The 13,977-nt window shown below is 49.0% G+C and overlaps 1 protein-coding gene across 1 annotated transcript in view; it reads left to right on the plus strand.

The window, feature by feature from the left end:
* The first annotated feature begins 664 nt into the window (after positions 1-664).
* ABAT (4-aminobutyrate aminotransferase) overlaps positions 665-13,977 on the plus strand; it is a 76,611-nt gene continuing 63,298 nt past the window's right edge. The window contains exon 1 of the mRNA XM_039885302.1: positions 665-795. The gene's annotated coding sequence lies outside the window, so the exon portion shown is untranslated. The remainder of the gene's footprint in view (positions 796-13,977) is intronic.

The following is a 13,977-nucleotide window of genomic DNA, read 5'->3' on the forward strand; positions in this document are numbered from 1 at the left end:
GAGAATCAGAGAGACAGAGTGAGCTGCCCCAGATCTTGCAGAAGAAACCGCGGACTCCTAGTCCAGTGCTCTTTGCATTGCGCCTAGGATGCACGAGCTATTTGTCTTCTGGAGCGGGTGGGCCAGGAGGTGTTAAGTGAATGGCAGCTTGGAGGGTGAGTGAGAGGTCCCTGAGACCCGCATTGGGGAGTGGAGGGGGGCGGGGCGTGATGCTCTTTCCTTCCCTTTTCATACGGAACCTCGTCTGCCTTTGGCTCTAGGGTTCCAGACCCGAGTTTGGGGGCGTGGGGTGCAGTGGGGGAAGCTAAACTCACCCACAGCCCCAATGGTCCAGAAAAGGGGCAGGGAGTAATTAAGGTCTATGTTAAATCAAGCAATAGAGCCGTCCCCCTTTTAAAGACCGGCTCCCCACCCTCCATCAGATAGGCTCCCCTCAGGCTTGATGCGGGTCCTGGGCCGCCTCTTCCACCGCCCCAAGCTTCGCTCCCGGCCCTCGCGGTTCCTCCTGCAGGCCCCCGGCTCCTGCGCCCCCGGAGGCCGGACTCTGCCCCCGCCCCGCCTTCCCCCTCCCCCCGGGGGCGGTGGCCCGTGGCGGGCGTGCTCATTGGCTGCGGCGCCAGCGAGGGCCGGGGCCGGCAGCGGTGATTGGCCGGCGCGGCTCGGCGGAGCCAGGGAGCCCCGCGAGTCGCTGGGGGAAGCCGGGCAGAGACCCGGCGCAGCCGGAGCGCAGAGCGCGGATCCCGCAAGTCGGGGCCCAGCAGATCAGAGTCCGCACGTCCGACCCGGGGCTTGGAGGTAAGCGCGAGGCGCCGAGTCGAGTGGGGCGGGCCTTTGCGCGGGGAACCGAGATGAAGTCCTTCGGCCCTGCCCCCAGAGAGCAAAAACGGGGCATCTTCTCCCGGAAACACAGCCCTCATCCTTCCAAGACGTGGGTCCCCTTCTCCGAAAAGAGAGGATCTCCCACCTCTCAGAGAGCAAATAGCTTTCTTTTTCCTTCAGAAATAGGCCCTTCCTCTTGGCCCTAGGTTCAAGAGATAGGATTCTGCTCCCTAATTCGCCCCTTGAAATGAAGTGTGCGCCCAAAAGTGGGGTCCAGCCTCCCTAGTTATCTGGGGCCCGCTTATCTCCTTGGAGACCCATGTCCTTTCCCTCTCCGTAAAACTAAGTTTGGATTTCTTCTCCCCACCCTCCCTTCGGAATGATGGGGGTCTTCTCGGCTCATAGATAACGGTATAACAGTGTGCTCCCTCCATGGAAAATGGAGGGCCCCCATCTCCTGCGAAATAAGCCTCTCCTTAAGACAAGGAGATCCCAGGGTAGAGACTCTGCTTGTCACCCTCAAACCCAACATGGACCTCCCTACATCTGCTTCCTCGGAAACTAGACTCCGATATTTGCCTTTAGACTAATTCCTTCCCTCTCCCGGTAAGGCCCCCTCCCCATCCACAAGAAAGACGTGGTTCCTCAGACACCAAGGCATTTGGGGGCTTTCCCCTCTTCCTCCAGGAAAGATGTAAGGCGAGGGGCTTTCATACTCAGAAACAGGGCAAGGGTCTGGAGTACCCATCCAGACCAAGTCACTCCCTTAATTACACCCCTGTCTAACCCTTTCACACAAACCCCATCCTGTTAACACCCCACACCCACCCTCCCTCAACTGTACTCCCACACCTTGCTGCTCTGCCTAATTCCATCTCACCTTTCCTCACCCTAGCCAGAGATTAGACCAGAGGAAGAGGTTGAGGAAGACAGTTTAGGAAGACTGATGCCCTTAAAGCTGGGATCCTAAGTCTAGAGACCCTTCTAGGAGCCTTCAAACTCTTGCCAGTAGAGAGGGCCTCTTAGGCAGCAGGCAACAGCAGAGACGTCCCACCCCCCCACACACACACAAAGGGCTGTGTTCAGAATATCCTGCCCTGAGGCAGTCCAACCTCTCTCCTGGAGAAGGGGGTATCCATGCAGAGAGAAGGCCCCCTGGGGCTGCCCCCTACCCCCCAGCTCCGGTGGGCACTGCCCAGTGGAATTCCCCAGTGACTCAAGGAAATGGATGCTGCAGGAACCATCCGCCTAGGCTGGAGACAGTGTTGGCTTTGCTGCTTTGATGAAGCTGGACTAAGGGACAAGATGATGGGCAGCTCTTCTGTGGCAGGCCAGGTTGATGGGAGTGGCGGGGGGCTGGGGGCTGGCGGAGCAGGGAAGAGAAAGAGAAAGGCAAGAAGCTTTGCCTTGTTCTCTAGAGCTGTGCCTTCGACCTGGAGTGTGGAGGAACATGCATCCTGAATGCCCATAAAGGTCAACCCTGGGGAGAGAGGAATGGCCCAGTCTGGAACCCTAAGACCTCAAAGGGCTTCTGGATCAAAGACCCTGGCCCTTCCTTTGACAGTTAAACAAACAGAGGCACAAAGAGGGGAAGAGACTTGCTCAAGGTCACCCAGCCAAAGGGTGGCAAAGCTGGTCACAGATTCTCCAGGGCTTACGGGATGCTGGATCCCCGTACGCTACCTCCAGTCCTCACATGTACAACCTGGACTGCTGGACGCTGCTCTCAGCACTTGTTGGAAGGCTGCCAAGGCTCTGCCAATGTCACGCAGCTAGGAAGGGGCAGAGCTGGAACGCAGTGCCACCCTTGTAGAAGCCATTCCCAGGAGTTTACACTTCACCTCTCACCCCATGTGATCTTTTCATTGAGCCCACTGTCCATTAGGCTTGCCAAAATCCAAACGGACCCAGGATAGCAAATACGCTGGAGACAAGACGGCTGCAGGAACCTCAGGTGCATGGCTGGGTTTGCTCCAGGAACTTCGGACAGGGTCCGAACAAGTCTCCTGTCCCCTCCTTCAGGGCTCTTTTCCTCTCCGTCCCTAGATGTTCCCTCCACCCTCCGGCCCCCGAGTCCCCTGCAGCGATGTCCCATCCCTGGTCAGAGAGCGGCTTCTTTTCCTGAGGCATTGGACAGGACAAGAGCTGAAACAATGGCCTGTCGTCCTCCAGTTTAGAGCAGGAACCAAGTCCAAGGTGAACAGAACATTTAGAGCTTGACGGGGAACCGTAGTGCACAGGGGTTGAGAGATTGGTCTCTGACCCCTCTTATCTGAGTGGGTCTAGAGCCCAAACCTGCTAGTGATCTTGAGGAAAATAATTAACCTCTCTGTGACTCGGGTCCCTAGATGTCCTTATCAGGATAAAACAAGTGAACTCTCGTAAAGTATGTAGCACATAGTAGATGGGAACAATGATTATGATCACCAGGGCAAAGTCACAAAACCTCTAAAACGGTAGGGAAGATGTGCTTTTAGGTAAAATTTATAATCTGCCCTGTAGATAATCTGCCAGGAGCCAAACCAGAGAACAGTTGGCTGGCACTTGGAGACAAGAGTGAACGACTTCCCAGGGAAACAGTGCAGTTTGTGGCATGGACCGCAGATCCGAAAGGCAGATGGGGCCAAAAGCTGACTCCTGACTATCACCGGCTGGGAGACCCAGGGCAAGTCATTCTGCTCTCTGGGCCTCAGTTTCCTTTTCTCTGACTAAGGCTTGTTGTGGGGCAGGCGTCGGAGAAGAGGTGAGTCTAGGACGGGGTTTCTCATCCTCGGTGCTGTTGCCCTTTCGGCCCTGGAGCATCCTGGGCCGCGGGGGATGTCCTGCACACTGCAGAAGGTTTAGCATCATTTCTGCCCCCTCTGGTTATGCAGCTAGAGCTGCCTCCAGGCACTGCCAGATGTCTTCTTGCGGGGCAAAGTCGTCCAGGGATGTGGTCATGCCGGAAGTTGCCAGTGGCTGAAACTCAGGCCTTTCTGCTTCCTTGAGAGTTCAGGATACAGGAGTCTGAGGCCCCACCTTCACTGGCTGAGCCTCGGTCCTGGCCTTGAGGAACTCACTCCTCCGGCATCTCGGTGGGTCTTGGGGGATGACCGACTGGAGCTGAACTGGGCTCCCACCAGCGTGAGGGCCTCAGGTCACAGCCACTTTACCCCTCAGTGTCCCATTTTCCCCATCTTTAAAAAGGGAATAATAGGAAGTTTTGTTTTAAAACGGGAGGAGAAGGAGGGGCAACAGAAGAACCTACGTCGTCGGGTTATTATGAGGATTAACTGAAACCATGTTCAGACACCTGGTACAGGTGCTGTGAGCCCTGCCTCTCCCCATCTCTCTGCTTGCCCGCCCCCTTGCCAGGAGGCAGAGGACAAAAGCCTCATGAGTGATGGCCCCTGGCAGAGGACAAAAGCCTCACGAGTGACAGCCGCCGGCTGAATCGACAACCGCCACTCTCCACTTCTCCCAGCAGAAAGTCCAGGGCGGGGGGTTCTGAGCCTAACTGCTCTCCTCCCTTCTCCCGTGTATGTAATTATCCTTGCTTTCGAGATGCTCCATGCATTCAACTGTCTTACCCGTCATGGGGACGGGATGGCCTGATGCAGCCTCTAATTACACATTCCTTCAATAAGACCAACTCTGCACATTTCCCTCCTCCTTCAAAAGCTACCTCCCTTTCTCTCTTTTGTAGCAGAGATCTCTGATCCTTCCCTTCCCACCCCCAGACTGGAGCCAAATTCTTCTCCTCTGAACTCCCACAGTTGTCACCCACATCCAAGGCTTCTTTGGGTCCAGGACTGTTTGCTGGCTTTTCTCTCCTGTGATTCCTTGGAGGGTAGAGATTGATTACACTGGTCTCGTTTGCTCGTGTGTCTCAAATGCATAGCACAGTTTCTGGCATACAGCAGGGACTCAGTGAGCATTTAGTGCATGCATAAATGTATTTTTTATGGTGGTAAAATACAGATAACATAAAATTTAACCATTTTAATCATTTTAAAATGTACAACTCAGTGACATTAAATATATTCACACATTGTGCAATCATCACCACTATCTAGGTCCAGAATTTCTTCATCACCCCTAAAGGAACCATGTACCCATTAAGCAGTCACTCCCCCTCCCCTCAGCCCCTGGCAACCACTAATCTGCTTTCTGACTTGATGGATTTGCCTATTCCGAATACTTTATATAAATGGAATCATACAATATGTATCCTGTTGTGTCTGGCTTCTCTATGCCGTAGCATGTATCAGTACTTCGTTCCTTTTAATGCTGAATAATATTCTAATTATATGGCTATACTGAAATTTGTTTATCCTTTTGTCAGTTGATGGACATTTGGGTTTTTCCCAATTTTTTGCTATTGTGAATAGTGCTGCTATGAACAGGTATGTACAGGTATGTTTTGGTATGAAGACCTGTTTTCAACTTTGGGGTACATGCCCAGGAGTGGAACTGCTGGGTCATATGGTAATTCTTTGTTTAACTTTTTGAGAAACTGCCAAACAATACCATTTTATACTCCCACCAACAATACGTGAAAGTTCCAGTTTTTCCACATCTTTGCCAAAACTTGCTATTATTGCTATTATACCATTCTAGCAGGCGGGAAGAGGTATCTCATTGTGGTTTTGATTTGCGTTTGCCTAATGACTAATGTCGTTGAGCATCTTTTCATGTGCTTATTAGCCAGTTGCATATCTCCTTTGGAGAATGACCATTCAAGTCCCTTGCCCATTTTTGAATTGGGTTGTTTGTCATTGTGTGGTTCAGTTGTAAGAGTTCTTTATATACTTAAATGTATTTCTGTGTTGCCATTCCTTCCTGTATTTGGATATTTGCTCAGTTCCTGTAGGTCAGGCACTGTCTGGTGACGTTGGAATATAAAGGTGACTACAATATGGTTCCTGCCCACAAGGGACTCACTGGCTAGAGCAAAGTTTCTCAACCTCGTCACTGTTGACATTGTTGTGGGGGGCTGTCCTGTGTATTGTAGGATATTTAGCAGTGTCCCTGGCCTCTACCTACTCAGTGCAGTGGTACAGTTCCCCCCAAATAGTAACAACCAAAGATGTCTCCAGACATTGCCAAATATCCCCTGGGGAGCAAAATTGCCCTTGATTGAGAATCACTGGTTTATGGGCTAACACAGCGTGTATATCTACAGTTTCAGTCATATCTCTTGTGCCCAAGAGGGTACACAGTGAGCATTCAGGACATATTTGTTGGATGTTTGATGGGTGGGTAGATGGATGAATGGATGGATCACGGATGGATGATGGATGCATGGATGGATGGGCATGACCCCTTTGTTGCTTGGATAAATTAGGGGATGAGTATGTGAATAGACGGATGAATAAGTGAATGTCATTTACAGCATCTAGACATGTGCCTGAAACCCTGCTATGGGAAAATAAAGCACTAATCTTCCAACTAGAATATTCTACTCCTTTCTCTCTGCCTGGCACAGTGGTTCTAATGCTTTAGCATCAGAATCCCCCAGAGGGTGTGTTAAAACATAGGTCGGTGGACCCCACCACCAGAATTTGTGCTTCGGTAGAATCACCGGCGTGGCAGAATGCTCCCACCTGATTTCCATGTCCTTGGGAACCTGCCAGACTTCCCTGTGTCCATTCTCAGAAGTCCCACGGGCTTAACTGCCAACCTCTCCCACCTAGGTGCTAATATTTATTGCCTTGGACTCTCGGCAACATGCTGGAAATCTGTCCCTTGGCTACACCGAGAATTCCTTTGAAGCCGGGGCCCACTGTGCCCTAGCACCTCGCTACTGGAAGTGGGGTCCAGCAGCCAGCAGCATCCAACACCCGGGAGCTGGTTAGAAAAGCAGACCCTTGGGCCCTGCCCGGGGCCACTGAATGTGAATCTGTATTTTAACAATACCTCAGAGGGGGTTCATGTGCACATTCAAGTTTGGAAGCCTGTCCTAGGACATCTGTATAACCCTCACAACTCAGAACTAACCCTGTGTCGCTTTGCAGAGTTACAGTGACAGCATCTGTTACAATGTAAATGGTGTCCGGGCTGGACCATCATCGGGACATTATTGGTCATCCGTATCTTGGCCTGATGTACTTTATCTCTCGGAATGTCTGAACTGACCTGGTTTGACCCCATGGGAAAACAGAGACCCACTGGGGCACTGCCTTGCTCAAGGTCACACGATGACCATGAAGCAGAATGGAGATTGCCATCCACCCTCAAATGGACAGCAGGATCCAGGGGAACTGAAACGTTACAGTGGCGATACATGAAAATATGGAGTAGGAAGGTAGCATTCTGATACTGCTAGGTTTGCTCCTCAGAAGTGGAGGAGGAAAGATGACTTGAAAGCGGACCAAGAACAGGAGCTTGACTGGCATCTTTTATTTATTCAACAAGTATTTATCAGGTACTTAGTAGATACCAGACACTGGCATCAAGTAAATGGTGTTGAACAAAGAAATTAAGGTCTCACTCTGAGTGGCTTCTCTGTCTAGGTGGACAATCCAGTCGTCTCACATTCATTCGTTCATTCATCCATTCATTCATTTATGGCTGTGTACATTTATTGCAGAATTTCCATGTGTCCTATATAGCACTAGGGGTGTGTGTGTGTGTACAGAGAGAGAGAGAGAGAATGAATGAGGGAGAGATAAAGACTCTGCTATACCAGAGGCTCTCCTAGGCTAGCTGTTGGAGGAGAGAGAGAGGTTATGAACAGGCCCCAAAACAACTGCCATTCAACTAGGTAAGGCCTGAGGGAGGGTGGGAGTAGATAGAGATTCGAGCTGAGAGAAGAAAGCAGTTACCTGTCCCTGCCCCTGGGGATGCTGGGGAAGAAATTTCAGGGGAAAAAGGCAGAAAAGATCTTGACAGAGAGAAATGAACAGAAAGGCTCAGAGATTTGATGGAAAACTGTTTGAAGAAAATCTTCAGAAAAAAAGGATAAAATCATGACTCCCATACAGATGCAAAAATGAACACTTGTTAATGATATATGAAGCTCATTCAGGGAGGGAACCGTGCAGATGTTAGAACTGGTTCAAAAGAAAAGTCAAATAAAACACAATTATCTGTGGAGTAAAGGAATGTTGAACTGGGCGACAAATGGTGGCAAACAGTGGTTGGACAACAGAATTTGTGTGGCTCTGTGTCTCCTACAACATACAAAGAACTGGGAAAAATAGTTCAAAGATTGTGAACAGAGCTAGACTCAGATAACCTGAACGTTTGTATTGTATGGAGACAATATATCATTTTCCACTGAGATCCATTTGTTTTGCTATAAAACCATCGTTCAGAGGATGGGAGAGATGTTTGCTGGAGCATAGGGTGGGTTGGGTGAGGAGAACGGAAGTTACAGGTCAAGATCGTGGACCGCCAGGTGACCTGATTTGATTAGGACTTGAAAAATGTCCTTCTGGAAGCTGGGTAAAGAGTAGAGGATCAGAGAAACCTGTTAAAAGGTGAGATGGTAGTAGAGGCTTTACCTAAGGTAGGACTGGGCAAATTTTTCTTTCTGTAAAGGAACAGATAGTAAATATTTGAGGCTTTGTGGGCCATACAGTTGAGATCGCAACTACTCAACTACCTATACCAGGAGAGCAGCCATGGGCCATGTAAATGAATGGGTGTGTCTGTGTTCTAATAAAACTTTATTTACAAAAATAGGCTGGGGGCCTCAGATAGCCCCCTCCCCCAACAATACTTTGTCAACCCTTGACCTAGAACAGTGTCAGAGAGGCTAGAGCTGTCCATGGTTTTGACAGGCTTCCTGTATCCCTTCCTCCTTCTATATGTTTAGAATCCATTGGCAGCTATGGGTCGGAGCCCAGGGACACCTTCTCCCACCCACCTTTGAGCACAGATCCACGAGGGAACCAGACAGCCCCTGGGGTGGATCACTGGCCTTCCAGAAAAAGCTTTTAGGACCTTAAAGCTCCTTCGGGGCAAGGTTGGCCGAACGTCCTCTTACAGTAGCCAAAAGAGCAAGCCACCACCTCGCAGGACTTGTGGGAACAGAGCCTGCCTCCCCTCTCCTTGCCCAGAGCTGTAAATAGCTCTCCGCTAGCTTTTTGCAGGCTGAGCGACGTTCTGGGGACAGGCTGGAAATGAGCACACCAAGGCGGGTTTGTGCAAATGACTGCCTGCATGCGGATTTGCATGCTGGCATCCTGCCCTGGCCCTGAGTACACAGTCTTCCCAGGGGCTGAGAGCAGGACTCGAAGAAGAACCACACACGGAAAAGCACAGACGTTTCTGACCTGGAGATGGGGTCTGGGAGGGATCCAGAGCTGGGCTTTCAGGATAATGAAAAGCTATAGGAACAAAATGAAACATTCAGAAGACCTCAACTCAGAAGAACTTCAACTCAGACTCTGCCCATCGTAAATGATAGTGACCCATAAATAGTGGCAGTTCAGATTTGCCAAGCACTCAGTGGGTGCTAGGGCTGTTCTGAGGGGGGTTTGTATATTCGATCATCTTACTGCTCACAGCAACCCAAGGAGGAAAGACTGATCAGGTGGCAGAGGTGGGAAATGGAGACTCAGAAAGGATGACTGCCTGGCCCGGCCTCAGTTTACTCATCAATCAATGGGAATGATGCTGTCCTATCCCTTGATGATCACAGCAGAGTTTGAGAGGACCAGCTGCCACAGCAAGTGAGAAAGCAAGGTTAAAAAAGTCAAAGATGCTGAATAAAACCAGTGGTAGATGGAGAAAGTCCAAAGCACTTTCTTCCAGCAGCCATCCACCAACTCAAATCATTTACAGGAATCGATCAGCTTAAACCCTGTGCAACCCCTCAAGGTCCTGCTGGGGGCTTGTGTGGGGTTGGCTCCTATGGAGTTAAGGGGAAAGTTCTATATTTGTAAACCAGCTGTATCACTGGCTCCCTGAGTGCCCTAGAGATTGTGACTTCTGGACCTCAGCTTCCTCATTTATGAAGTGGCAACATCATATTGGTGGTTATGAGGATGGATAACAGTGAGCATGGTAGAATGCTTTCCACCTGACAGCCGCTGGGCTCTATTAGGATAATGCTCTCAATAACCCAGGTGGGAAGGTCCTCTTTTGTGGATGAGGACACAGAGTCAGTTTTCAGTTTCTTGGTCAAGGTCACCGAGGTAGGAAGAGCCAGAAGCTGGACTTGAACCGAGACCTGCCCAGCTCCAAAACCCAACTCTTTAAACAGTTTTTGCCAGGGACTTTCAACCACCAGAGTTGGAATCCCTCCTCCTCCCTTCTATGCCTTTTTCGTCCATGTACATACTTATTCTGCTTTTTTTTGCTCTCCTTATAGTTACGAGTATACTACCTGAGGATGCATCCTTTATTGCAGATTCATTTTGCTTGGGCTTTTCCACCGTATTCTTTTGCGTCTGGCTGCCTTTGCAGATTGTGACATCGGTGCAATTTATCCATGTCGCTCCCTGTAGCTTGGTCCATCCATTTCCATGGTCGCATCGTTTCATTTTCATAATGGTCCATTTCATGAAGAGGCTTTAATTTATTTATCAACTCCGCCGCTGATGGACACTTGGGCTGTTTGCAGTTTGGAGTTTGTCTTAGTCTGGTCATGCTGCCGCAACGAAATACTATTGACCGAGTGGCTTAAATAACAGAAATTTATTTCTCATCATCCTGGAGCTGGAAGTCTAGATCACAGTGCCAGCGTGGTCAGGTTCTGGTGAGGGCTCTCTTCCTGACTTGCATATGGCTGCCTTCTCATTGTGTCCTCTGGTGGCAGAGAAAGTGCTCTGGTGTCTCTTCCTTATTCTAAGGGCACTAATTCCATCCTGAGGGCTGCACCCTCATGGCCTCATTGAAACCTTATCACCTCCCAAAGGCTCCATCTCCAAACACCATCACATCGAGGGGTAGGGCTTCAACATATGTATTTTGAGGAAACAATTCAGTTCATAGCAAGACTAATAAATACAGGCATACCTCATTTTACTGTGCTTCACTTTACTGCACTTCATGGATATTGCTTTTTCTTTTCTTTTTCTTTTTCTTTTTTCACAAATAGAAGGTTTATGGCAACCCTACATCGAACAAATCCATCGACGCCATTTTTCCAACAGCATTTGCTCACTTAGTGTCTCTGTCACGTTTTGGTAATTCTCACAGTATTTCAGACTTTTTCGTTATTGTCACATTTGTTATGATGATCTGTGATGGGTGATCTTAGATATTACTACTGTAATTGTTTCAGGGGCACCACAAACTGCTCCCATATAGACAATGAACTTCACTGGTCAATGTTGGGTGTTCTGACTGCTCTACTAGCTGACCATTTCCATCTCTCTCTCTCTCTCTCTCTCTCTCTCGCCTTTCCTGTTCTCTGAGACACAACAATATTAAAATTAGGCCAATTAACCCTACAAATGGCCTCTAAGTGTTCAAGACTCTCACTTTAAATCAAAAGCTAGAAATGATTAAGCTCAGCAAGGAAGCCATGTCGAAAGCCAAGAGAGGCTGAAAGCTAAGCCTCTTGAGCCAATCAGCCAGGCTGTGGATGCAAAGGAGGAGTCTTGAAGGAAATTAAAGGTGCTGCTCCAGTGAACCCAGAAATGATAAGAAATCAAATATTGCTGATATGGAGGAAGTTGTAGAGGTTTCAATAGAAGATCAAACCAGCCACAACATTCCCCAGATTCAAAGCCTCATCCAGAACAAGGCCCTAAGAGGTGACGAGGCTGCCGAAGAAAAGCAGAGGTTGGTCCATAAGGTTGAAGGAAAGATGCCATCTCTATAACCTAAAAGTACAAAGCGAAGCAGCAAAGGATTTTGAATAGTTCATAAACTTAGTTGACAAAACAGCTGTGGGCTTTTCACAAAACTGACTCTGATTTTGAAAGAAGTTCTACTGTGGGTAAAATGACATCAAATAGCATCACATGCTGCAGAGAAATTGCTCGTGAAAGGGTCGGTTGACATAGCAAACTTCACCGTTGTTTTATTTTAAGAAATTGCCACCGCCACCCCAGCCTTCAGCAGCCGCCACCCTGATCGGTCAGCGGCCACCAATATCCAGGCGAGACACTCCGCCAGCAAAAAGATTAGGACTCGCTGGAGGCTCAGATGATGGTTAGCATTTTTCAGCAATAGATTATTTTTTAATTAATTTTTTTTGACGTAATGCTCTGCACACGTAATAGACTACAGTACAGTGCATGAACCGGGAAACTAAGAAATTTGTGCGGCTTGCTTTATTTCGACGTTCACTTTTTCGCGGTGGTCTGGAACCAAACCCGCACGCACCGTCTCTGAGGTATGCCTGGAGCGTCGCGACGAACAGTCTAGAACAAAATCATTGCCCGACGTAGACGCCCCCAGCCGTGCAGATGAGAGTTGCCGTTGCTCAATACCCTCTCCCGCTCCAGTGCTTCGACTTGCCTGTTGTATTTTTTCAGTTTTAGTCATTTCGGTGGTTGTGCGCTGGTTTTTGAAATTTCTCTACTTACCAACTGAATTCGATCGTTTTTTCTATGTCTGTCGGTCGTGTGGGTTTCCTATTTACTGAAGTGTCTGCTCAGATCTGTCACCCATCTTTCTTTTGTCTGTTTTTTTATCGCTCTGCAGGAGTTTTATTATGCTGGAGAATGATTCCTTTGCCAGTTTTCTGTTTTGCAGATATCTTCCGCTCTGCGGAGTGGTTTTCGTTTCGATGCTGACTTTCGATGATTGGAGTTTTTAATTTTTATAGAGTTCATGTTATTGATTTTTTGAATAGTTAGTGCCGTTTGCGTCTTATTTTAGAAATCCAAGGTCATTCATATTTCCCTCTCCGTTATCTCCTAGAAGCTTTCACATTTTGCCTTTCAGATTTATCTCTATAACCACCTGGGGCTGATTTTTATGTATTGGATTAGGTAGGATCAAGACTAATTTTTCTCTCCATGTGCATAATCCAGTTGACCCAATACCACCGCCACTTTGTCAAGAATCAATGGTCCATATAAGCGTAGGTCTGTTTTTCTGTTCTCTTTGGTAAGTGTGTTTATCGTAACCACTTAGCCTTAGAAATGATAGAACATGCTGGATTGCCCTCTAAAGAGACTGCATCGGTCAACGCTCATACTAACAAGTCAACAAAATGCACTGCGTGCCCAGTACAGTGCCAGACGGTGTAGCGACGGGGATACAGTTTTAAGTACAAACACAGCTTAAAGAGGTTTACAGCTTTGTAAGTGGCCAGATGTGAACTGGATGCAAACAGAGGTGCCACATGAATGTGATGGTGCCACAAAGGGAAGAGGTAAGAGCGTGTTCAGAGGAGGATTTGATCTGCTGGGAGAGAGTCAGGGAAGGCTTCCTGGAGGAGGTGCATCATGAGTTGAAATCAGAGGGGTGAGTAGGCATTAAAAAATCAGAAGCAAGGGAAAAGCATTTGGGGTAGTGGGAACAGCACTGGCAAAGGCTCTGGGGCAGAAGCCCACACAGGATGGACACCAGACCCAAGTGGTGGAACCCAGTAGGAGGGAAAAGGTGAGAGGGACTGGACCTGAGGCTTTTAAACCAGCTCGAAGGACTAGTTTTTATACCAAGAACAACTGTCCTAAGAAATAGCAAGCATTTCCTGGAAACTTCCAGATTAAGGGCGGTTCTGAGAGCCTTCCCAGCACACCTAGGCCTGCCTCTTTGCGGGAGAATGTGTGTGGCAGCCTCTGTTGTGACACATTGGCCTCATCCCTCAGCTTCTGGCATTGAGCCTTTCAGTTTTGCTAGCCGTGGAAGCGACAGTTCTTCCCCGCGGGCAGCGGCATCTGCCCAGCACCACATCAGGGCTGGAGCCTTCTATCCCCAGCCTGCCTGCTGGGTCACTCCTGGGACGGGCCTGGCGCCAGGCACCTTGCCGTGGACTCGAACCGTTCCTCCTCATTCATCATCACCTCCAGCAGGGGACCTGCCACTCTTCCTGAAGAGCAGGGTATTTTTACCGGCACGATTGTGCCCACCTTCCCGGGGGACTTTCAGCAGGATCTGATGACATGTGGGGCCATTACAACAGATAGGGGAGGTGGTATCACTGGCATCTAGTAGATAGAAGCCAGCAGCGGTGCTGCTGCGGAGTGTCCTACAGAGCACAGGACGGCCCCCACCCACAAGCGACAAAGAATTAATTACCTGGCTCCAAGAGTCAACAGCGCCGAC

The sequence above is a fragment of the Pteropus medius genome, unplaced genomic scaffold, assembly GCF_902729225.1.
Source record: "Pteropus medius unplaced genomic scaffold, Ma_sr-lr_union100, whole genome shotgun sequence".
NCBI lineage: Eukaryota > Metazoa > Chordata > Mammalia > Chiroptera > Pteropodidae > Pteropus > Pteropus medius.